This window comes from Staurois parvus, unplaced genomic scaffold, assembly GCF_062004578.1.
Source record: "Staurois parvus isolate SC_StPar_1 unplaced genomic scaffold, SC_StPar_1.0 ptg001222l, whole genome shotgun sequence".
In the NCBI taxonomy this organism is placed as follows: domain Eukaryota; kingdom Metazoa; phylum Chordata; class Amphibia; order Anura; family Ranidae; genus Staurois; species Staurois parvus.
In genome coordinates, this window is record NW_028319018.1 from 296,094 (window position 1) to 320,350 (window position 24,257).

Genomic DNA, 24,257 nt, shown 5'->3' on the forward strand with positions numbered 1-24,257 from the left:
ACATTCGCAAATGTATATTTGCAGCTCTACTGTGTATATGACATTGGAGAATGTTGTATTTGCAGCTCTACTGTGTATAGGACATTGGTGACTGTATGCTTGCAGCTATACTGTGTATATGACATTGGTGAATGTATGCTTGCAGCTCTACTGTGTATAGGACATTGGTGAATGTATGCTTGCAGCTCTACTGTGTAAATGACATTGGCGAATATATATTTGCTGGTAAAGGCCCAAAGTCAACATAAATTGGGGACCCAATTTATTACTGTTAAGAGGATTGTAGAAAAAGAATAGCTAGCTGCACATTGAACACGACCTATTCATTGGTACATAACATGGTCTTGTGTTGCAATAGGGGGCTTTTGGTTGGTTAGTTTGGACATACTTGCATATGTGCACTCTAACAAGCTAGATTTGGACATATTATATCACTCACAAAATATAAGTGTTAGGGGTGCTAGTACATTGAACTTGAATATGAAAAAACTCCCCCAAAAATAAACATAGTCCAAATGTTTATTGATCAAATACATATTCCACATTTATTTGGACAGCAACAACAAGCAGGAACATTCAATTTCTTGGTGGGACAAAAAAAAGCAGGATTGATGTTGCTAAAATAGAACGGTCCTGCTCATAAGAGCTTACAATCTAAAAGATTATACTTCTAATGAACTGTGCTTTCACAGGTTACAGCAGGAAACAAATGGTTAATATGAATCACGTAGAAGGCTTATCTATCCCCAAAACAGGCTGAAGATCAAAATATCAATATAAAAACACATATGTGCCGAAATAAAACACCTCCCACCTCCCCAAATCCCCCACACATACATTTCTCACCATGTTTGTCTGAAAACTGCATTTCAGTCTAAATAAAGCAAACTATAGCCAAGTGCAGATTTGGAAGAGCAGAGTAGTTGACATGTGTTAGGATTACAATGCAAAGATAATAAACACAATCATTGTACAATAACACACAAACACACCTTAGAAGGAAAAAAATGCAAAACATTTACAGCCCACATCAAAACACAGCGTGAGTGTGGCCTGGGGCAATTCACCGCAATATCTCTTCCTCCCCAAACCACCACAGAGAAGGACTTGCAGAAAATAACGTGGCCTGTACAAGTCAAACTTTTGCCACTACTGCATCTTTTTATATAACATAGGCCACACCCACCACTGTCATTCATTGGGTCAGAGAAAGTGTTTGCACCTGATGAATCCTCTTCTCACCTGCGGTAACCCTTGGTATACAGGCCCCACAAATCAGAGTCAGAAAGAAAGCCACAGTGACGTGTACCTGTGCAGCATACAACAGAACATTGAACAGGGATGTGAAAGGGAATCCTATTGGCAATATTTCTTGGCCCTATGGGCACAATTCACTCCAGATTATCGCATGAGTTAAGGCAGTCACATGACCACATCTCGCATGCAATACTGAAAAAGACCTTACACCGCGGTCACATCAAAGCCAATTTAGAAATTGTGCGACGTACGGTGAAGATGCCGATTTCCTTGCGATTTGCAAGACATCTGACACAGATATCTATGCAAATCGTCACAAAAGTAGTACATGTACTACTATAGAAATCAGTGTCGGAAACGCATCCATGTGACTGCTCTAATAGTAGACAATAGGGTGCAACTTGGCATACGATTTGCAAGTCGATTTGTCATGCAAATCACATGCCAAGTCACACTCAATGTGACCGCTATTAGAGCGTTCATATTGGTGTGGTTCAAACTTGGCTGGAGCCGCAACAATTTCTAAAGTAATGAATACACTACTTTTTATGCGCCTATCAGTGCCGCCTAACAGTGCCAGTCAGTGCCGCCTAACAGTGCCATATATCAGTGCTACTTTTCAGTACCCATCAGTGATGCCTGTCAATGCCCATCAGTGCCACCTACCAGTGCCTCCTCATCAGTGTCCATCAGTGCCACCTACCAGTGCCTCCTCATCAGTGCCCATCAGTGCCACCTATCAGTGTCCATCAGTGCAGCCTATCAGTGCCCATCAGTGCAGTCTCATTAGTTCACATCAGTGAAGGAGAAAATTCACTTATTTACAAAATTCTATAACAAAAACAAAGAAAAAACTTTTTTTTCCCCAAATTTTCAGTGTTTTTTGGTTTAAGAAAAATAAAAAACCCGAGGTGATTAAATACCACCAAAATAAAGCTCTGTCACAAAAAAAAGATAAAAATTTCATATGGGTACAGTGTTGCATGACCGCGCAATTGTCAAAGTGTGACAGTGCTGAAAGCTGAAAAATTGGCCTGGACAAGAAGGGGGCATATGTGCCTTGTAGGCTTGTGGTTAAAGGACTTGTCAAAGACCCTGTACTGTGGTTTTTTACACTACACTTTTTTTTTGTGAATTAGTAGCGGGACCATGTAGTGCATACTCATTCACGTAGGGGGATGCCGGGATCTGGGGGCTTCCAGATTCTAATAAGCCCCCCACCCGCAGACCCCCACAACTACCGGCCAGGGTTGTGGGGAAGAGGCCCTTGTCCCCATCAACATGGGGACAAGTGCTCTGGGGGGGAGCCCCCCTGCCCCAAAGCACCCCCCCATGTTGAGGGCATGTGGCCTGGTATGGTTCAGGAGGGTGGGGCACTCGCTCATCCCCCCTTTCCCGACCTGCCGGGCTGCATGCTCGGATAAGGGCCTGGTATGGATTTTGGGGGGACCCCACACCATTTTTTTTTTACCCCTTAATATTCATACAGACCCGAAGGGCTTGGTATGGATGGGAGGGGGGACCCTATGCTGTTTTTCTTTTTTTTTTGCAGACGTTTATTTTTAGATTCAGCTGTCAAAATAAAAATTATCTAGACCTTCTAAATAAGTAAAACAATTACAGAAATAATTATAAAGGATAAGAAACAAAAATAGAATCACTAGAACTAAGGAAATCTAATTAGAATACATGAAGATATGCCGAGTGCTGTTTGTCACACACAGGAGACGTGACCGAGTGCCGGTTGTCAGAGGACTCCACACACAGGAGACGTGACTGAGTGCCGGTTGTCAGAGGACTCCACACACAGGAGATGTGACCGAGTGCCGGCTGTCAGAGGACTCCACACACAGGAGACGCCACCGAGTGACGGCTGTCAGAGGAATCCACACACAGGAGACGTGACCGAGTGCCGGCTGTCAGAGGACTCCACACACAGGAGACGTGACCGAGTGCCGGCTGTCAGAGGACTCCACACACAGGAGACACGACCGAGTGTCGGCTGTCAGAGGAATCCACACACAGGAGACGCCACCGAGTGCCAGCTGTCAGAGGACTCCACACACAGGAGACGTGACCGAGTGCCGGCTGTCAGAGGACTCCACACACAGGAGACGCGACCGAGTGCCGGCTGTCAGAGGACTCCACACTGAGATTTACTATTGAACAGGGTCTAAAAAGAAAGCGCCCACAGAGGACATCTAAAATGTGTTCTGCACATGTGCATTTTTATCAGCCATAGATGTTGGAAAAGCGTCTAGTTCTTCACTGTCACGACTTTCTTTGAAAAACTATTTTTTATACATTTTAACATTTTTTGGAAATGTTAGATATTGTTTAAAGTGAAGTCCTGATATTTGGGAAAGCAAATTTCTAAGTGAACATGTCTCTGCAGTGATTTTTCATGGTGTTAGACGTGCTTCTTAGCAAGTCTGCTTTTTGGGTCTGATTGCTGGTTAGTAAATTTGATTTGGCGTCTACTCGTTGATGCTTCTCTTTAGTAAATGTCTTTGCAGTCTAAAAGTAGACGATCGCTATTAAAAGGTAGATGTTAGCACACGGAAATGTGCCTAGGCACAATAGTAAATCAGGGTCTTGATGTCTCATTAAAGAGAACCCGTCACCACAAAATGCGATCATATGGGGGCTATTGGTTCCTTATATGTTGGCATTACAGTGAAAAAATGAAAGGTGCACCTAAACACCTAAAACCCCGCCCCCTAATCATTGAGTTCCCACATACAGTTGCAAGAAAAAGTATGTGAACCCCTTGGGATTACGTGGAGTTTTGCATGAATTGGGCATAAAATGTGCTCTGAACGTCATCTAAGTCACAACAATAGAAGAACACAGTCTGCTGAACATAATACTACACAAACATTAGATGTTGCCATGGTTTAATTGCACATAACATGTAAACATTCACAGTGCAGGGAGGAAAAAGTATGTGAGGCCCTAGCTTAATGACTTCTCCTAGAGCTAATTGGAGCCAGGAGTGAGCCAACCTTGACTCCAATCAGTGTGATGATACTGGATGTGTTGCTGACAGCTGTCCTGCCTTTAAAAAACACACACCTGTTTTGGGTTTACTGGTTTCAAGAAGCACTGTCTGATGTGAACCATGCCTCGCAGAAAAGAGCTCTCAGAAGACCTACCATCAAGAATTGTTGACTTGCATGAAATTGGAAAGGGTTACAAAAGTATCTCCAAAAGCCTTGATGTTCATGTGTCCATGGTAAGACAGACTGTCTACAAATGGAGAAAGTTTAGCACTGTTGCTACTCTCCCTAGGCATGGTCGTCCTGTAAAAATGACTGCAAGAGCACAGCGCAGAATGCTGCATGAGGTAAAGAAGAATCCCAGAGTGTCAGCTAAAGACCTACAGAAATCTCTAGCACATGCTAACATTTTTGTTGACACATCTACAATAAGGAAAGAAGAATGGAGTACATGGGAGGACACCACGGAGGAAGCCATTGCTGTCCAAAAAGAATATTGCAGCACGTTTGAAGTTTGCAAAAGAGCACCTGGATGTTCCACAGCACTACTGGCAGAATATACTGTGGACAGATGAAACCAAGATTGAGTTGTTTGGGAACAACACACAACACTATGTGTGGAGAAAAAAAGGCCCAGCACACCAACATCAAAACCTCATCCCCACTGTAAAACATGGCGGAGGGAGCATCATGGTTTGGGGCTGCTTTGCTGCCTCAGGGCCTGGACGGATTGTTGTCATTGATGGGAAAATGAATTCCAGAGTTTATCAAGACATTTTTCAGGAAAACGTACGACCATCTGTCCGCCAACTGAAGCTCCGCAGAGGATGGGTGATGCAACAGGACAATGACCCAAAGCATACAAGTAATTCAACAAAACAATGGCTGCAACAGCACAGAATACGCCTTCTGGAGTGGCCCAGTCAGAGTCCTGACCTCAACCCCATTGAAATGCTGTGGCATGACCTTAAGAGAGCGATTCACACCAGACATCCCAAGAATATTGCTACACTGAAACAGTTTTGTGAAGAGGAGTGGTCCAAAATTACTCCAGATCGTTGTGCAGGTCCGATCTGCAACTACAGGAAACGTTTGGTTGAGGTTATTGCTGCCAAAGGAGGGTCAACCAGTTATTAAGTCCAAAGGTTCACATACTTTTTCCTCCCTGCACTGTGAATGTTTACGTGTTATGTGCAATTAAACCATGGCAACATCTAATGTTTGTGTAGTATTATGTTCAGCAGACTGTGTTCTTCTATTGTTGTGACTTAGATGACGTTCAGAGCACATTTTATGCCCAATTCATGCAAAACTCCACGTAATCCCAAAGGGTTCACATACTTTTTCTTGCAACTGTACATACTAACCAATATTCCACCTGTGCCTACATACAAGATCATGGATTGCCCCACACATTACATCACGCCATGCATGCCGGAGTGAGAGCAATCATTCTCCATCCATGATTCAGGGTCACCTCTACACTGAGGACCTGGAAAGGCTTTTATAGCGCCCCCTAGGGACCATTTCTGAGGACAAAGTTTGTCATGGTTTCATCATCACACCATTGTAGGGCTGGGCGTGTTGGGTATATAGTTACTCAGCACAACCTCCTTTGTTTCCTGTTTTTGGGTAAAATATTACATTTGTTCACTAGATGACACTAATTCCAATAAAACGTTGTGCCATCTAATGGCGGAATGCACATTTTCAGCTGTAAATGAATGGTTGGTTTATTATTGCTGCTTGGATGACCTTCTATCCTTCAGTGTGTTCTGTACTCACAAGTGATGAGGATGACCTCAGTGATGGAGATGAATCCATGCCTGATGAAGGGAACTAAGGGCTCCACTTATAGAACATTCATTGGACGGAAGAGACAAGTGTCCATCCAGACATTACAAATTCTGGACCTATGTGATTTAACACAGTGATTTCCTTTGTCAGCCCCATCTAGTGGTCATAATGCAGTATTTTCCTGAAATACCTCCATCAGTAAAAGTCGCAGAATATGAAATGATGGTCCCTATTTGGAGCCAATGATCACATGAAATAAAATGTGGCCAAAATATATCACAGCCGGGTGAATGCCGATCATATTTATTAAACTTTTATTTAATAGATCTATAAGTGTTTGTGAAATCTCCCACCACAAAATGTACTCAGCCAATCACAGGGCAGGACTCCATTTTTATTCCTCTCCTGCTATCAATGGCCGACCCGGTCCCACACTTCATCCATGTCTTTGGGGACCTCTGGTCTCCTTATGAACTGTTTCTTCCATGATGAAGATCAGCCATGGAGTATATCTGAGGTGTATATCAGGGGGTGCTTCTTCCCCACATGAGAGCTGGGATGTCCAGCAACATTCATCTAGAAGACATTTCCCGCACTCAAGGCACTAATACACCTCCAGCGTTGTGTGGGACCCCTGATGTACAGGAAGACAGGACTTCAGTGAGGAATAATTCCATCACTCAGTACAGGAAAGTGGCTTCTTCACTGTGTGAGATCTCTGATGTCTGGAATGACTGGACTTGTCTGAAAAACATTTCCCACATTCGGGACAGGTATAAAGCTTCTCCTCCATGTGAGATCTCTGATGTTTGTAAAGATGGGCCTTCTGTGAAAAACATTTCCCACACTCAGGACAAGAATATGGCCTCTCCCCCGTGTGAGATCGCTGATGTCTGGAAAGGTTTGACTTGTCTGAAAAACATTTCCCACACTCAGGACAGGAATACGGCTTCTCCCCCATGTGAGATCTTTGATGTGTGTAAAGAATGGACTTCTGTGAAAAACATTTCCCACACTCAGGACAAGAATATGGCCTCTCCCCCGTGTGAGATCGCTGATGTGTTTCAAGCTTTGATTTTTGTACAAAACATTTCCCACACTCAGGACAGGAAAAAGGCTTCTCCCCCATGTGATATCTCTGATGTTTATGAAGACTGGACTTGTCTGAAAAACAGTTCTTGCACTCAGGACAAGAATAAGGCTTCTCCCCCGTGTGACATCTCTGATGGCTGGAAATATGGGACTTCTGTGAAAAACATTTTCCGCACTCAGGACAGGAATACGGCTTCTCCCCTGTGTGAGATCTCTGATGTTTGTGAAGATCGGACTTCTCTGAAAAATATTTCCCGCACTCAGGACAGGAATACGGCTTCTCCCCCGTGTGAGTTCTCTGATGTCTGTAAAAATTGGACTTCAGTGAAAAACATTTCCCACACTCAAGACAGGAATACGGCTTCTCCCCTGTGTGACATCTCTGATGTTTGTGAAGACTGGACTTCTGTGAAAAACAGTTCCCACACCCAGGACATGAATACGGCTTCTCCCCTGTGTGACATCTCTGATGTATGTAAAGATCGAACTTCTGTGAAAAACATTTCCCGCACTCAGGACATGAATATGACTTCTCCCCTGTGTGAGATCTTTGATGTATGTAAAGAGTGGACTTGACTGAAAAGCATTTCCCGCACTCAGAACAGGAATATGGCATCTCCCCCGTGTGAGTTCTTTTATGCACATTCAGTTTGGATTTACAATGGTAACATTTCCCGCACTCAGGACAGGAATACGGCTTTTCTCCCGTGTGAGATCTTTGATGCCTATTAAGATAGGATTTATACTGGAAACCCTTCCCACACTCAGTACAGGAGAAGCTCTTCCCTGTTGGAAGACCGGCCCGGTCCCGCACAGTGTCAGGTTCCTCAGGATACGAGGAATCCGATGGTCCATCTACACTGGGTGGTGCCGGATGGACATTGGAGGGAGCCGGGTTTTCTCCTGGACTATACTGTGTCATGTCCTCATCTTCTACTTTCCAGTCTGGAGACAAAGTGAGACAATCCTTGGAGGTTTTCCTCATCTCCCGGCCATGGACTAAAATACAAAGACAAAGAGGATTACTAGACAGGAGCTGATTGGTTCCCCCAAATCAGGACTCCGCCCACATCAGGCAGCTTGGTCTCTGAGGAGCTTACAATTCCACCCTCAAGGGAACTAGGAAATGGCTCCTCTGATCTCCTACCAGGTCATTTCTTTATTCATGGACCTTAGTCAGAGCGTGAGGAAACAACCAGAACTGTCTTTTATAGGAGGGACAGTGATGAGGGGATTATAGGACGAGGGTCCCCACCCCCTCTATCACTCATCACCATCTTCTCAACACAAGAAGTACTGCACTTCCTTATTTAGTCCATGATTTAGTCATGAAGAACAGCGGGGCTGAGCCCCACCAGAGGTCAGAGAGTGAGGATGGGGGGAGAACAACCAAGATGAAGACTGGACTGATCCTGAAGACCACCATCATTGGGGTATTGACTCCTCCCTCATTATCACTTTCTGTTTAAGGGTCCAAAGTTGGAGGATGTGATCACATTATTATCACCATGTAAAAGTCTGTGCTCCAATCACATCATCCGATATAAAATGTCCAGCTGGGAGGAAATGTAGGGAACAAAAGAGAATCCATATTATGTGTATATATAGCAGTGGGGGGAGGGGGGAGAGCAGAAGAGAGGACTATGGAATGTACAACATAGAGTATATAGTGCAGGGGTCAGGAGTATGTAATGTACAACATAGAGTATATAGTGCAGGGGTCAGGAGTATGTAATGTACAACATAGAGTATATAGTGCAGGGGTCAGGAGTATGTAATGTACAACATAGAGTATATAGTGCAGGGGTCAGGAGTATGTAATGTACAATATAAATTATACAGTGTAAGGGTCAGGAGTATGTAATGTACAATATAAATTATACAGTGTAAGGGTCAGGACTCATATTATTGGTATTCAGTAATCAGTGGAAGCTTAAATGTTTACTGTAGACAAGTTGCAGAGGTCCCACACCGCTGCCTCCCATCTCCTGAGACTGCACTCAGTGACTTGCGTCTGAGACTATACAGACATATCCCTCCACCCGGCACAGCCAGCAGACCACAGAGCAAGGAACCCTGGGAGAAATGTTCTGTCAGAGATCTTACTAGACCCAGACATGGGACAGAAGACCCAAGACACACCCCAGGTGCCTAGGTCACATAATGTCTATGGTGAAAATGAACATTTTCCTGCCGCTGAACCCCAGAACCTCCATAAATCCAGTCTAGATACATAAATTGTGTCTGCAGCACAGAGAAGGAAGATTATCCGAGAGAAATCCAGGAATACAGGACGGGGAACACAGCTCAGGAAAGTGACCAGGGGATTACAGGCTGATATCACCCAGTCCCCGCCCTACTCTGGACCAATCAGTGAGCAGTATGGGTGGAGGAATGGATTTAGTGTTCATGACCCACCTGTGCTGATCTCTGTAGGAGTGTCCTCCTCTATAAATGTCCCCGTTATTCCATCCTCCTCCATAGACTGCTGATCATCCCTCACATACGCCTCTTCTTCTTCTGCTTTCACCTCAAATTCTATATCGATTGGATCTCCACTCTAAATCAAGGAAATGAGAGAATATCATCTGTAAAATGTAAGGTCAGATAAACAATCCACACATTGTCTCTATGAATCCATGTTCTAGATTCTCCATCCACCAACCTTGTAACAGTGAGGGATGGTGTGACCTTCCTGTGTGGAATCCCGGGAATACAGAGGACGGGGACATCTCTCTGGTGGGTTCCTGGTATCAGGTGGCTCCATCATATCCTTGTGTCCTTCTGAAAACTCCTCCATCACTCCATACTCCTCATCCTCCTCTTTATACTCTTCTTTAACATCAATATTATCATCCCCGAGGATTCCACTCTGAAAGATATAATAAAACATTCATTGTAACAAACATGCTGTGTATAAATCACAACTACCAATAATTGTCATCATCTACCTGATGATGGTGAGGGATGGTGTGACCTTCCTGTGTGGAATCCCGGGAATACAGAGGACGGGGACATCTCTCTGGTGGGTTCTATGTGTTTATCAGATGATGGGGGATCTAGGTGGATCCTCCGTACTGCTCTCTCCTTTACAATAAAGTCTCCTCTTACCCGGTGATGTGAGGGGCGGCTGATTGTCCATCATGACGTCCTTGTAGAGGTCCTTGTGTCCTTCTAAATACTCCCACTCCTCCATGGAGAAATAGACAGTGACACCCTGACACCTTATAGGAACCTGACACACACAATGATACAGTCACCATCCAGACACATCCCTTGTCTGTTACTGGAGAATGTCCCAGAATTCCCGGCACCGCTCACCTCTCCTGTCAGCAGCTCAGTGATCTCTCTGGTGACTTCTAGAATCTTCTTCTTCTTTCTCTCTTCTATCAGGGAGGGAGGTGGAGGCAATGTGATGTCATATGATCTCCAGACTTCACAGGAGGAAAACTCTACATCTGAACACAAAGAGTCACATCAAATGATATTCCCAGAATCCTCCTCACCTCTCCATTCAGGTCTCCATTTTATTAAAGCCCCACTTCAGGCTGAGGTATAATTTCCCCCCACAGGACCCCCACACTACGCAGGGTATAGGCTTGTTGCAGCATTCTGATGTCATTACATACAACGCAGGACCAACAGTCCCACTTTACATGTGAAGATACCAAGGGACCCCACATCCTAAGAGCATCAGAAAAAAGTCAGATGGAGGGACATTGGGAGGAGGAGTTCTGAGGTCAGTGTGATGTCATAGGATTCTCTGACTCTGGATGGAGGGACATTGGGAGGAGGAGTTCTGAGGTCAGTGTGATGTCATAGGATTCTCTGACTCTGGATGGAGGGACATTGGGAGGAGGAGCTGTGAGGTCAGTGTGATGTCATAGGATTCTCTGACTCTGGATGGAGGGACAATGGGAGGAGGAGCTGTGAGGTCATTGTGATGTCATAGGACATATAGACTCTGGATGGAGGGACATTTGGATGGGGAGATTTGAGGGGTCCTCTATATGAGGCTCCCCTATAAACCAAATCCTTGTTCCTGGGTGCGTCCTACCTCTCCTAAACTGAAGAGTGAACTTTGACCTTTACCATCCAGAAATCTGTCCGGAATCTGTGGAAGTAAGCTGTCATGTGATCAGGTGACGTGCGGAGGAACGGAGTGTAAATAGCAGACAGTCTCCAGAGTCAATTGTCTCCAGAGCCCCTAATGGTGGGGATGGATTTGGCGGCGTGCTGGTGCCAAGTTTCATCCCCCCAGGGTCACTGCAGGTGTGGAGAAAAGCTGTGTAAGAGGATATGGAGGAGAGATGAGGAGGAGATCCAGGAATCAGGAGAAAGGTCAGGGCAAGCAACAGACGAGCGCATCCAAGAGACCAAGCCGGGGTCACTACACAGAAAATCAATCCAAGGAAACAACAGGCAGGACGAGGAATAGCAAGAAGGAGCTGAGAGACAAATGAGAATATTGCTCAGCCAATGGGAGATGATCTCAGCATGACTTCCATCATGAAGGAGATGAGGGGGAGGGGAGGAAGTCACTGAAGGTGACCATAGATCCATGGAAATTCAGCTGGTTCAGCAGGGATCGCTCACATTTCCATCCATGTGTGGCCACTGCCGTATAAAAGCCACTCCCCCAGCGGCTGCAGCCAATAGCTTCAGTGCTGATCTGTGTATTCTGAGAGCGGAGGAGTCCCCCCATTGTCAGAATACAAGAGTGCAGCGGGGAGGATTCCCCATCCACCTCCAATGTGTGGATGGGGGAATCACTTCAGTTTTTATGGTCATCCCACTGGCTGAACGATAAAACTGAACCATGTAGGCCAGCTTTGGGGGCAAATATATTATCATCAACTCCTCCCCCTGAAGGAGTTCATCTACGTATTACCTCCTCTGCTGCCAGATCCAGGAATGTCTTCTCTTTACTTCCTCATTCATAGAACTTCCTGTCTGTACCTGACATCACTTCCTGTCTGTACCTGACCTCAGTTCCTGTGTTTACCTGACATCACTTCCTGTCTGTCTTCCATATAGACTTCCTGTCTGGGTAGAGATGAGATCCCCACCTTGTGGAGCTCAGAGGAACTGCAGCCCAGGGAATCCTCTGGTAGTGTGACCCCGGAGTAGCGGCAAGATGAGTTCCCCCAGGAAGATGTGTGTTGCTGATGTATCTGCACATGTTACGGTTTTTGGCAGCAGCAGATGATCGCCGATCACCATCCATAGCACAGAACTGCCACATCTAAGAAATGTATTATTATTAATTATTATGATTATTATAATTTTGAATTAACTAGTTAACAAATGTAAGAAATTGCCACGAAGGGGTTAATCCAAGAAGGTCGGATGCAGCAGTTTAGTAATCGATTGATCGTGACTGAAACTGTGACATGTGCAGATGTGTCAGGGACATACATCTTCATGGGGGAACTCATCTTATGTGTATGTATGAATGTGAGTTAGGTACCTTAGATTGTACACCCCTTGAGGGTTAGGGAGTGATGTGAATGTACAATATATATATAAAGTGCTGTGCAAATTGACAGCGATATATAAGTACCTGAAATAAATAAATAAATCTTGCCGCTACACCGGCCTTGTGCTGGGTGTGTATGGACTGTAGATCCTTATAGAGGGGTCACCTCCACCCCCACCAAGGGGGACAGAAATATATGACTGCTCGGGGGAGGGGTTTTGGCCCCTTTGATTTTGCAGTAACATTGATTGCAGATTTAGTCCTGTAGAACATCTGGTATATGGATACAAAGCCCCCCAGCTGGGAGTAAAGGGTGGAAATGGCTGGTGACCCCCAGATTTGGGCAATGATGTCATCACTATAAATGGATAAAACCCGCGCTATGTGTAACAACTCCAAACCTACAAAAACCTTCTAGCGGACTGCTGCTGTAACAAAGGGAAGGATTCCCTGTCATCTAGAAGAGCATTATGTGTCACAGCGCTGTCCTATTGTGTGTGCACAGAAATCATCACAAATACACTACAAATATGTGGAGACATGCAGAGATAAAGAGCTCGGGGCTCCAAATCCTATTCTCTGCACATCCACTGCTTCCACTTTACACCCACTTCATTGGTCTTATGGTGTTTATCAATAAATGAAGGAAACTGAACCGTGTGCAAATCCATCCACAACATAAAGTGCTTTGTGCTCAAGATGCTGCTCCCTGCACATCCACTGCTTCCACTTTACACCCACTTCATTCATCTCATCAGATTTGCTGCTATTGGAAATCATGTAAAATGATCATAAAAACAATTCTGCAGCTAATTGGCCACTAGGATTACTTTTACATGAAAGCCGACCCCCAGCTAATAAACCAGCACTAGAATGATGCCTGTAGCTGCAAGCATCCTCCCGGTATAACCACTCCAAGTCCAGCGACGTTCCAGTACATTGCTGGTCCATGTTGGACATATATGTACCAGCAGAGAACACGGACATACCATGAATCGGGTCTGCGGACCAATATGACTGCAATTCATTCTTTTCTGTAATGTCCATGTTGGGGGTTCGGCCCAATAAGTTTTAATTTCATAAACGGTGATAGAGTTCCATGTGAATTGTGTGACAAGAGCTGAATTTGGGGGGCGGCCATGTATTGTGGTGTATAAATTGCCTTGGCCCACAATTGGTACAAATCTTCTGTGAAGAACAGTGGAGGGGCTGAACACTAGTGCTGGCAGTGACCGGGCCGATCCGGCTAACACTGAGTATTGGGGACACTATACAAAGCCGGCACTAGTATAGTTCTGTTCATGATCAATATATTGATCCGTACAAACACTATACTAGTAATGGCGGTGATCAGCGACCTATAGCGTGAGTGCGACAGTGTGCGGCCAATCTTACGCCAGCTGACCCTGGCTGGGAGGGGCTTACTGACCCTGACACTATGTGATGTCACTAGTGGCAGGAATACAGAGATCAGTGATACATTCTATATACTGACACTGTACTAATGGCACTGGCTGGGTGACGGGGCCATCAAAGGGTTAAATGTGCTAATCTAACGTGTGTGTACAATGTAGTGGTGCTTTTACTCGGTGCCGTGTTCTCTCTTCTCTCCCTGGACCGACCGGGGGGGGCAGCAGGGGGTGCAGGTGCATTGACACCGGAAGCGATGCAGATTACGTCACTTTGCCAAGAGCTGCTGCTCGCCCACAAAATGCAGGTAAGTGGTTGGTAAGTAGTTAAAAAAAAAACCTTAAGAAAAATTTAAAACAAAATTCTCAATATGGTATTTAACTTTATTTTTTAATACTTGTATCAGAATAGTAGGATGTTACCATAGTAACCATTGTACTACTGTGGGGGGAGGGGGGTGATCAGGGATTTTGTTTCCACACTTTTCTTTGCAGGAGAAATAATGATCATTTCTCCTGCAATGCAAAGCTTGCTGTCAGAACTGAACTCATTCATCAACTGTCATCAGTGAGTTAGCTTTTTGACAGCTCAAGACAGTGATCTGTGATTGGCTGGAGCTGGTCACATGGTACAGGGTGCTGTGATTGGCCTTGTGTATCATGTGACAGCTGTGGGCCAATCACAGCTCACTAGGAGGAGCACTAGGAGGAGAAGCAGAGCTGTTATGAATGAGATTGATTCATACCAACTGCTTACATTGGGATCACCTAGAGATCACATGATCACCGGGTCACAATCACTGGGATCTTCATTCCGCTGTATCTGCCAGACACAGCAGTCGGGGGAGGGGAGCGCTGTGTGCCGGCTCGGGTGTGTGGTGTGCCTCCTGTGTTAGTACAGCCAGAGTGACGTACAAGTACATTGCTTTGCCTGTAGCTGCCGCCTGGCCACAGTACATTGCGGGTGGGAAGCGGGTAATCTAGGACTAAGGATTCCAAGCTCACTCCTTGGGCCATGATATCATCCAGGCAAGAAATGTAAGTTCTGTGTTCCAATTATGAGGTGACAACAGCATAGAGTGCTTTCAGGATAATGGACAAAGGTAGACAAGCATTGCATGCTGTTGTTGTGTGAAGCAAGTCTGTCTCCTTTTTTATTACAGATAATTCATTTTGTTTGGCTTTTTCTACATTGTTCCCCGATCCTGACATTCGTGGCCTCCTGGGCTGGATGTGCCGCTGGATCCAGACCCTGGAGCAAGCCCTGGAGGTGGAACCAGACGAGGACCAGCCCAGCCTTGGAGCCTATTTCAGGCAGCAATTTTAGTTGTTACAATTTTTTATGATGTTTTATAGTTTTCTATTGATTGTTGGTAATAAATGTTCTATTTATCTTGGACAGTGCCCTGTGTTGTGTCTTCTTCAGCCTTTGCAGGTCAGCAATCTTCTTCATTGCAGTTGGAGCTGATCTGCATGTCCCTAAAGCATTGCAGGACTCTGCTAGCTCCAGCTGCACTGGACAATCTTGCTTACCTGGAATTTCTGGTAATTTCCAAACGAAGTCTTTTCTGGCAAGTCCAGCTTTAGGACTGTAGCAGATAGGATTGCATGTTTCCGAGAGGTAAACCAGCTCCTTCCATCCTAAGCTGGGTGTCACGGTATGGGAGCCTGCCAATTATTAATCCCCTTATTATTGCCTTGTATCACATGCCCTCAGCGTCCTGCTCTGTATTGTTCCAATTGTCTCGTGTCACTAGGCCAAATGGCCATATCAAATTACTCTGGCCCCCCTCCCTCCCGGCCAGCTGGCTGGGAGCTCTCTGCACACCTCCCAACCTGCTTTTCATCTATGCAGACAGCATCCCTGCCTCCAGGATGTCCCTGTCACCAGCCTGATTCTCCCTGGGGTCTAGTGTTCCCTTCCCCCTCCCGGTTACCAAGGCGACCGGGGAGCGTCCTGCAGCAGTTTAAGAGGTGGATGCTGGGAGCTCCTATTCATTCTGGTGTGTAGTCTGCAAAGGATCTCAAGCTTCGGCGAGACCCTTGTGAATAGACTCTGCAAGCCTACCCCAGCCTCACAGAGACCCCACAGGAGGGAAGAGACAACCAGAGAAAGCTTGCCTGCGATTGCAAGAGACCCCACAGAAGGGGGAGAGACTACCACAGCCCGTCTGCCAGAGCCAGAGGCCACCCGCCTGATCCGGACTCCACAGGTACCTGCATTCTGCTTCTACCCCTGGGAGACCAGGCACCCTGTTGGATCCGTGAGTACCTGCTTCCCCACTGTGTTACCTGAACTGTTGCGGTGGTGACTCCTCGCACCCCTTCCTGTGTCGGACTACCCCTGTTACAGGGACACCCCCTTGGCTCTCCTAGTGGACTATAAGTGGGTGGGGCCCCGTTACCCTTTAGTGGCAAATCCACCCTCTCTGCCACCCCCCGTATTGAAGGACTGCCGTCTGTTTGTCTCAATAAAGCTTTGTGTGTCTGCTATCCACACTATGTGTTCTGTCCTGCCTTTCCTCCGTTACACTGGGATACATAAAGATTGAAGTTGTCTGCTTGCTGTCTGCAGCTACTCCCAATCTTGGTTTGCTTCCTCTTGTGAAATGCTGCAACACTTTACACAGAACACTCCATTCACGTTACATTGTTCACGTTTGGAGTAGCTCTTCATTCCATCCAGGGACTTCTACATAGCTTGGTGGAGTGTAGTTGTGCAGACTGCCAAAAGGGGGGTGCAGCCAAGTAGACAATGTGTGGGGGGATCCTGTGCCCCAACTCTGTGAAGATGTCTCCCATCACATCATCTCTAGTTGGGATTGGCATTACACAGAAGTCACATGACTTGAAAGCTGCTCTTGGAAGGACTATCAGTTATGGATGAGACCAGTTACATGCAATGTCCCCCAGAAATGAAGGGGCCCTAATGGGCAAATTGTCTATCTGCTCCACACATACCACTTGGATCCAACTTGTTGCTCATTCACATGTCAGTGTTTTGGCAACAAGAGGTGAGGAGGGAATGAAGTGAGGAACAAGTGTCCACTGGGCACATAAATTCCATAGGCACACACGTCTAGAATCAGGCAGCTAAAGATCCTATGCTCCCCAACCAATCTCGGGGCAAGATGTTACACGGGGTGTAAAGCAAACTTAGTCTGGGTCCAGTTAGTCCAGCATAATGATAGTCCAAACAACAGAAGGCCTTCTTCTTATTCTCCCAACTTTTCTGTGTCTCTAGCATTCCTTGGCAGGCTTACTGTGTGTAAGTTGTGTCCTGGTGTCACGCCTGGTGTCCTGGATATTACACACTTCTTGTATAGTGTGTGTCAATGAAGTAGCACAGGGAACATATTTGGACAGCAGTGTCAGTCTCTGGGGAGGTGAGTGTTCCATGCAGGAGTCTTGGCCAAAACCAGCACCCCAAAAAGACAAAAGCTAGCCGACACTTAGAGAACAAGCTGCAATATTGTGTGTTCCCATATTGGGGAACGTTAGCCTTGCCCACAGAGTCCACTGAGAATTCTAAGCTCCCTTGGGGCAGATAATGGCCAACCGCTACATGTGCCAGAGAACTTGTGTGATGGGGAACAGCTAAAACTATTTGCAGGACAGACCACCAGGTGAAAACAGCAGAAAGGCCAAAGAGTCTATCCATTGCTGACCATGAGTTCTCACAGCCGTTCTGAGCAGAGAGTGATGACTGTCAGTCACCGCTCTCTGCCCTGCCCCCCCACACTCACTGGGCTGTGGAGGGGGAGGGAGCGGCTGGTCCAGACTCTGATGTCGGGATCTTTCTCCAGCCTGGACCAGCTGAGTGACATCAGCTGACAGCGGGCTTCACCTGAAAATGGGTCACAGGAGTTCAGAATGAACTGCACTCCTCTGATCCACAGGAGAAGTACAGACAAAAGAGCTTTGCCTGATCTTCTCCTTCAAATAATATGTTCCTCCAACATGTCCTATTCCTGATCTGTGCCGGATGTCCCATGTCCTGGTATGAAGACGTCTCCTCCTCTCTCTGTATTGCTTCCTTTGTGTGAGATCCCCGGTGATCCTGCCAGTCCCTTTGACTTCCTATTAAAACTGACCACACTAGGCATGAGAGCTCAGTGTGGTCAGTGCTCTAGCTGTGCTGGGAGCTCAGTCTGCTCTCCTCTAATCATCAGACTTGTCCTGAGATCCCCCCTCCCTGCACAGCTATTCACTGGGAAGACCAGTGAACAGAAGACAAGTGAGCTACTGTTTCTCCTCCCCAGTTCTCTATGCAGCTGAGAACAGAGGTCATGTGATCACTTATAGGAAAAGGAGGAAATCATTTATAATATATACAGTGGGGATCGAAAGTTTGGGCACCCCAGCTAAAAATGTGTATTAATGTGCATAAAGAAGCCAAGGAAAGATGGAAAAATCTCCCAAAGGCATCAAATTACAGATTAGACATTCTTATAATATGTCAACAAAAGTTAGATTTTATTTCCATCATTTACACTTTCAAAATAACAGAAAACAAAAAAATGGCATCTGCAAAAGTTTGGGCCCCCTGCAGAGTTAATATCTTGTACTGCCCCCTTTGGCAAGTATCACAGCTTGTAAACGCTTTTTGTAGCCAGCCAAGAGTCTTTCAATTCTTGTTTGAGGTATCTTTGCCCATTCTTCCTTACAAAAGTCTTCCAGTTCTTTGAGATTTCTGGGCTGTCTGTCACGCACTGCTCTTTTAAGGTCTATCCATAGATTTTCAATTATGTTGAGGTCAGGAGATTGTGAAGGCCATGGCAAAACCTTCAGTTTACGCCTCTTGATGTAATCCCCCGTGGATTTCGAGGTGTGTTTAGGATCATTATCCATTTGTAGAAGCCATCCTCTCTTTAACTTCAGCTTTTTCACAGATGGCATCAAGTTACCATCCAAAATTTGCTGAAATTTTATTGAATCCATTTTTCCTTCTACTCGTGAGATGTTCCCTGTGCCACTGGCTGCAACACAACCCCAAAGCATGATTGATCCAACCCCATGCTTAACAGTTGGACAGAGGTTCTTTTCATTAAATTCTGTGCCCCTTCTTCTCCAAACGTACCTTTGCTCATTCCGGCCAAAAAGTTCAATTTTAACCTCATCGGTCCACAGAACTTGTTTCCAAAATGCATCAGGCTTGTCTATATGTTCATTTGCAAAGTTCAAACGATGATTTTTGTGGTGAGGACGTAGAAGAGGTTTTCTTCTGATGACTCTTCCATGAAGACCATATTTGTACAAGTATCTCTTTATAGTGGAATAGTGACCACAACTCCAGTGTCTGCCAGATCTTTCTGGAGGGATCGTGCAGTCAAACGTGGGTTTTGAATTGTTTTTCTCACAATCCTGCGAGCTGTTCTGTCTGATATTTTTCTTGGTCTTCCAGATCTTGCTTTAACTTCCACTGTTCCTGATGACTGCCACTTCTTAATTACATTCCGAACAGAAGATATTGACATCTGAAAACGCTTTGCTATCTTCTTATAGCCTTCTCCAGCTTTGTGAGCGTCAACTATTTTCAGTTTCAGTTTTCTAGACAACTGCTTAGAAGAACCCATGGTGCTGATTGTTGGGGCAAGGTCAGATGAGTCTGGGCATTTAAAACCTTTGAGATTGACATCACCTGGTCTTCCCAGACAATGATTGAGAACAATCCATGACACTGGCAGGTCTCAGCTTTGCAAAGGGGGCAGTGCATGCTATAAATTCTGCAGGGTGCCCAAACCTTTGCAGACGCCATTTTTTTGTTTTCTGTTATTTTGAAAGTGTAAATGATGGAAATAAAATCTAACTTTTGTTGACATATTATAAGAATGTCTAATCTGTAATTTGATGCCTTTTGGAGATTTTTCCATCTTTCCTTGGCTTCTTTATGCACATTAATACATATTTTTAGCTGGGGTGCCCAAACTTTCGATCCCCACTGTATATATATATATATATATATATATATATATATACACAAATGTTTTGCTTTCATTTCTCTGTTTAACAGAATGTGTTGTTTTACAAGGACTCCATCCACTTTCCCTGATCTCCTTCAGTGTGTCCAGGACTCAGAGTGCGGGAGCGTGACCTCAGAGTGCGGGAGTGTGACCTCAGGGATTAGTATGGAGCTGTGTCTGATGAAGGAAACCAAGGGCTCTATTTATAGAACATTCATTGGACCAATGAGACAATCATTCCTCCAGCTGTGACAACATCCGGCCCTATATTAAGTAACACAGTGATTTCCTATGATCGCCGGCTCCATCTAGTGGCCACAATGAGGTGGTTTTTCTGAAATATCTCCATCAGTAAAACTAGCCAATATGATATTATGGCCACTAGATGGAGCCAATGATCATAAGAAATAAAATACGGCCAAAACTCCTCCCAGCTGGAGAATGCTGGTCACATCCGTTCAACATTGTTCTCCATAGACATCCAAGTATTTGTGAAACCTCCCGCCACAAAATGTACTCAGCCAATCACAGGTCAGAACTCCATTTTTATTCTTCTCCTGCCATCAATGACCAACCCGATCCCACACTTCATCCATGTCTTTGGGGACCTCTGATCTCCTTATGAACTGTTTCTTCCATGATGAAGATCAGCCATGGAGTATATCTGAGGTGTATATCAGGGGGTGCATCTTCCCCACATGAGAGCTGGGATGTCCAGCAACATTCATCTAGAAGACATTTCCCGCACTCAAGGCACTAATACACCTCCAGGGTTGTGTGGGATCCCTGATGTACAGGAAGACAGGACTTCAGTGACAAACATTCCCCTCACTCAGGACAGGAAAGTGGCTTCTCCCCCGTGTGAGATCTCTGATGTCTGGAAAGATGGGACTTCTGTGAATAACATTTTCTGCACTCAGGACAGGAATATGGCTTCTCCCCCGTGTGAGATCTCTGATGACTGGAAAGATTTGACATATGTGCAAAACATTTCCCGCACTCAGGACAGGAAAATGGCTTCTCCCCTGTGTGAGTTCTCTGATGTGTATAAAGACTGGACTCCTCTGAAAAACATTTCCTGCACTCGGAACAGGAATAAGGCTTCTCCCCCGTGTGAGTTCTCTGATGTGTGTAAAGACTGGACTTCTGTGAAAAACATTTCCCGCACTCGGGACATAAATATGGCTTCTCCTTTGTGTGCGATCTCTGATGTGTGGAAAGATGGTACTTATGTGAAAAACATTTCCCACACTCAGGACAGGAATACGGCTTTTCCCCTGTGTGAGATCTCTGATGTGTGTAAAGATTGGACTTCTGTGAAAAACATTTCCCACACTCAGGACAGGAATATGGCTTCTCCCCTGTGTGAGATCTCTGATGTGTATGAAGACTAGACTTGTCTGAAAAACATTTCCTGCACTCAGGACACGAATACGGCTTCTCCCCCGTGTGAGATCTCTGATGTGTGGAAAGATAGGACTTCACTAAAAAACATTTCCCACACTCAGAACAGGAATACGGCTTTTCCCCTGTGTGAGATCTCTGATGTGTGTAAAGATTGGACTTCTGTGAAAAACATTTCCCACACTCAGGACAGGAATATGGCTTCTCCCCTGTGTGAGATCTCTGATGTATATGAAGACTAGACTTGTCTGAAAACCCTTTCCCACACTCAGAACAGGAATACTGCTTTTCCCCTGTGTGAGATCTCTGATGTGTGTAAAGATTGGACTTCTGTGAAAAACATTTCCCGCACTCAGGACAGGAATATGGCTTCTCCCCCGTATGAGATCTTTTATGCTGATTAAGACGGAATTTAGAACAGAAGCTCTTCTGCCACTCAGTACAGGAGAAGCTCTTCCCTGTTGGAAGGCCGGCCCGGTCCCGCACAGTCTGAGGTTCCTCAGGATACGAGGAATCCGATGGTCCATCTACACTGGGTGGTGCCGGATGGACATTGGAGAGAGCCGGGTTTTCTCCTGGACTATACTGTGTGATGTCCTCATCTTCTACTTTCCAGTCTGGAGACAAAGTGAGACAATCCTCGGAGGTTTTCCTCATCTCCCGGCTATGGACTAAAAGACAAAGAGGATTACTAGACAGCAGCTGATTGGTTCCCCCAAACCAGGACTCCGCCCACATCAGGCAGCTTGGGCTCTGAGGAGCTTACAATTCCACCCTCAAGGGAACTAGGAAATGGCTCCTCTGATCTCCTACCAGGTCATTTCTTTATTCATAGACCTTAGTCAGAGAGTGAGGAAACAACCAGAACTGTCTTTTATAGGAGGGACAGTGATGAGGGGATTATAGGACGAGGGGCCCCACCCCCTCTATCACTCATCGCCATCTTCCCAACACAAGAAGTACTGCACTTCCTTATTTAGTCCATGATTTAGTCATGAAGAACAGCGGGGCTGAGCCCCACCAGAGGTCAGAGAGTGAGGATGGGGGGAGAACAACCAAGATGAAGACTGGACTGATCCTGAAGACCACCATCATTGGGGTATTGGCTCCTCCCTCATTATCACTTTCTGTTTAAGGGTCCAAAGTTGGAGGATGTTATCACATTATTATCACCATGTAAAAGTCTGTGCTCCAATCACATCATCCGATATAAAATGTCCAGCTGGTAGGAAATGGGGGAACAAAAGAGAATCCACATTATGTGTGTATATATAGCAGTGGGGGAGGGGGGAGAGCAGAAGTCAGGACTATGTAAAGTACAGCACAGAGTATATAGTGCAGGGGTCAGGAGTATGTAATGTACAACAGAGTATATAGTGCAGGGGTCAGGAGTATGGAATGTACAACATAGAGTATATAGTGCAGGGGTCAGGAGTATGGAATGTACAACATAGAGTATATAGTGCAGGGGTCAGGAGTATGGAATGTACAACATAGAGTATATAGTGCAGGGGTCAGGAGGATGTAATGTACAACATAGAGTATATAGTGCAGGGGTCAGGAGTATGTAATGTACAACAGAGTATATAGTGCAGGGGTCAGGAGTATGCAATGTACAACATAGAGTGTATAGTGCAGGGGTCAGGAGTATGTAATGTACAACATAGAGTATATAGTGCAGGGGTCAGGAGTATGTAATGTACAACATAGAGTATATAGTGCAGGGGTCAGGAGTATGTAATGTACAATATAGAGTATATAGTGCAGGGGTCAGGAGTATGTAATGTACAGCATAGAGTATATAGTGCAGGGGTCAGGAGTATGTAATGTACAACAGAGTATATAGTGCAGGGGTCAGGAGTATGTAATGTACAATATAGAGTATATAGTGCAGGGGTCAGGAGTATGTAATGTACAGCATAGAGTATATAGTGCAGGGGTCAGGAGTATGTAATGTACAACATAGAGTATATAGTGCAGGGGTCAGGAGTATGTAATGTACAACATAGAGTATATAGTGCAGGGGTCAGGAGTATGTAATGTACAACATAGAGTATATAGTGCAGGGGTCAGGAGTATGTAATGTACAACATAGAGTGTATAGTGCAGGGGTCAGGAGTATGTAATGTACAACATAGAGTATATAGTGCAGGGGTCAGGAGTATGTAATGTACAACATAGAGTATATAGTGCAGGGGTGTGCCTGTAGAAGCTTTCCCCACACCCCTCCTTCTGTGTCCTGTGTCACTACACCCCCCTTCTCATCCTGTCACTGCCCTTTGAAGCCGGACCACACAGGACGAGAAGTGTTTCTTCTCACACCCAGCCTTGGTCATCTTACCCCCAACTGGCGCAGTCGGGCAGGAGGAAGATGACCCCTGTGGCGAGATTCACACCTCCCCTAGCCATATGGCCTGGAGAGGGGTGATCTCCCACCGGGAGGTCCCAGGACAGGGCCTCCGGCTTGACGCCGCATGCCCCCCGCGGCAGGTGCGGGCACGTGGTTTCCCTCGCCAGCACCCACTTGAGACAAAGGCCACACTCTTGAGAGTGTGGCCTGTGTCAAAGGGGCATGCCTCGTTGCCCAGGCAATGAGGCACGCCGCCTGACGTTGCCAGGACAACCAGGAGCATACTGCAAAGCCTTAAGAAGGCTGATGACTTCCGGTTCTGGCGCCGCATGAGGTAGGGATGGCTTCCTGTTGCTCCGGGCTTACAAGCTTAGAAATACTGACTCCTGCACCAGAGCACAGAGATAAAAGGCATGGGAGTGCCCCTGGAAAACACCCTACCTGATCCATCGTGGATCGTTACATGAGACCGGCGACACCCAGTCCCGATCCCGCTCCTCGAGCCTT

The 24,257-nt window shown here is 45.7% G+C and overlaps 1 protein-coding gene and 1 long non-coding RNA gene across 2 annotated transcripts in view; both read right to left on the reverse strand.

The window, feature by feature from the left end:
* LOC149438053 (uncharacterized) overlaps window positions 1-24,257 on the reverse strand; it is a 159,098-nt gene that overhangs the window by 54,095 nt on the left and 80,746 nt on the right. The window lies entirely within an intron of this gene.
* Window positions 502-3,089, reverse strand: LOC149438054 (uncharacterized). The gene is made up of 2 exons (XR_016307966.1): window positions 1,994-3,089; window positions 502-1,956 (listed from the first exon to the last, which is right to left on the reverse strand). It is a non-coding gene; the product is annotated as an uncharacterized LOC149438054 (long non-coding RNA).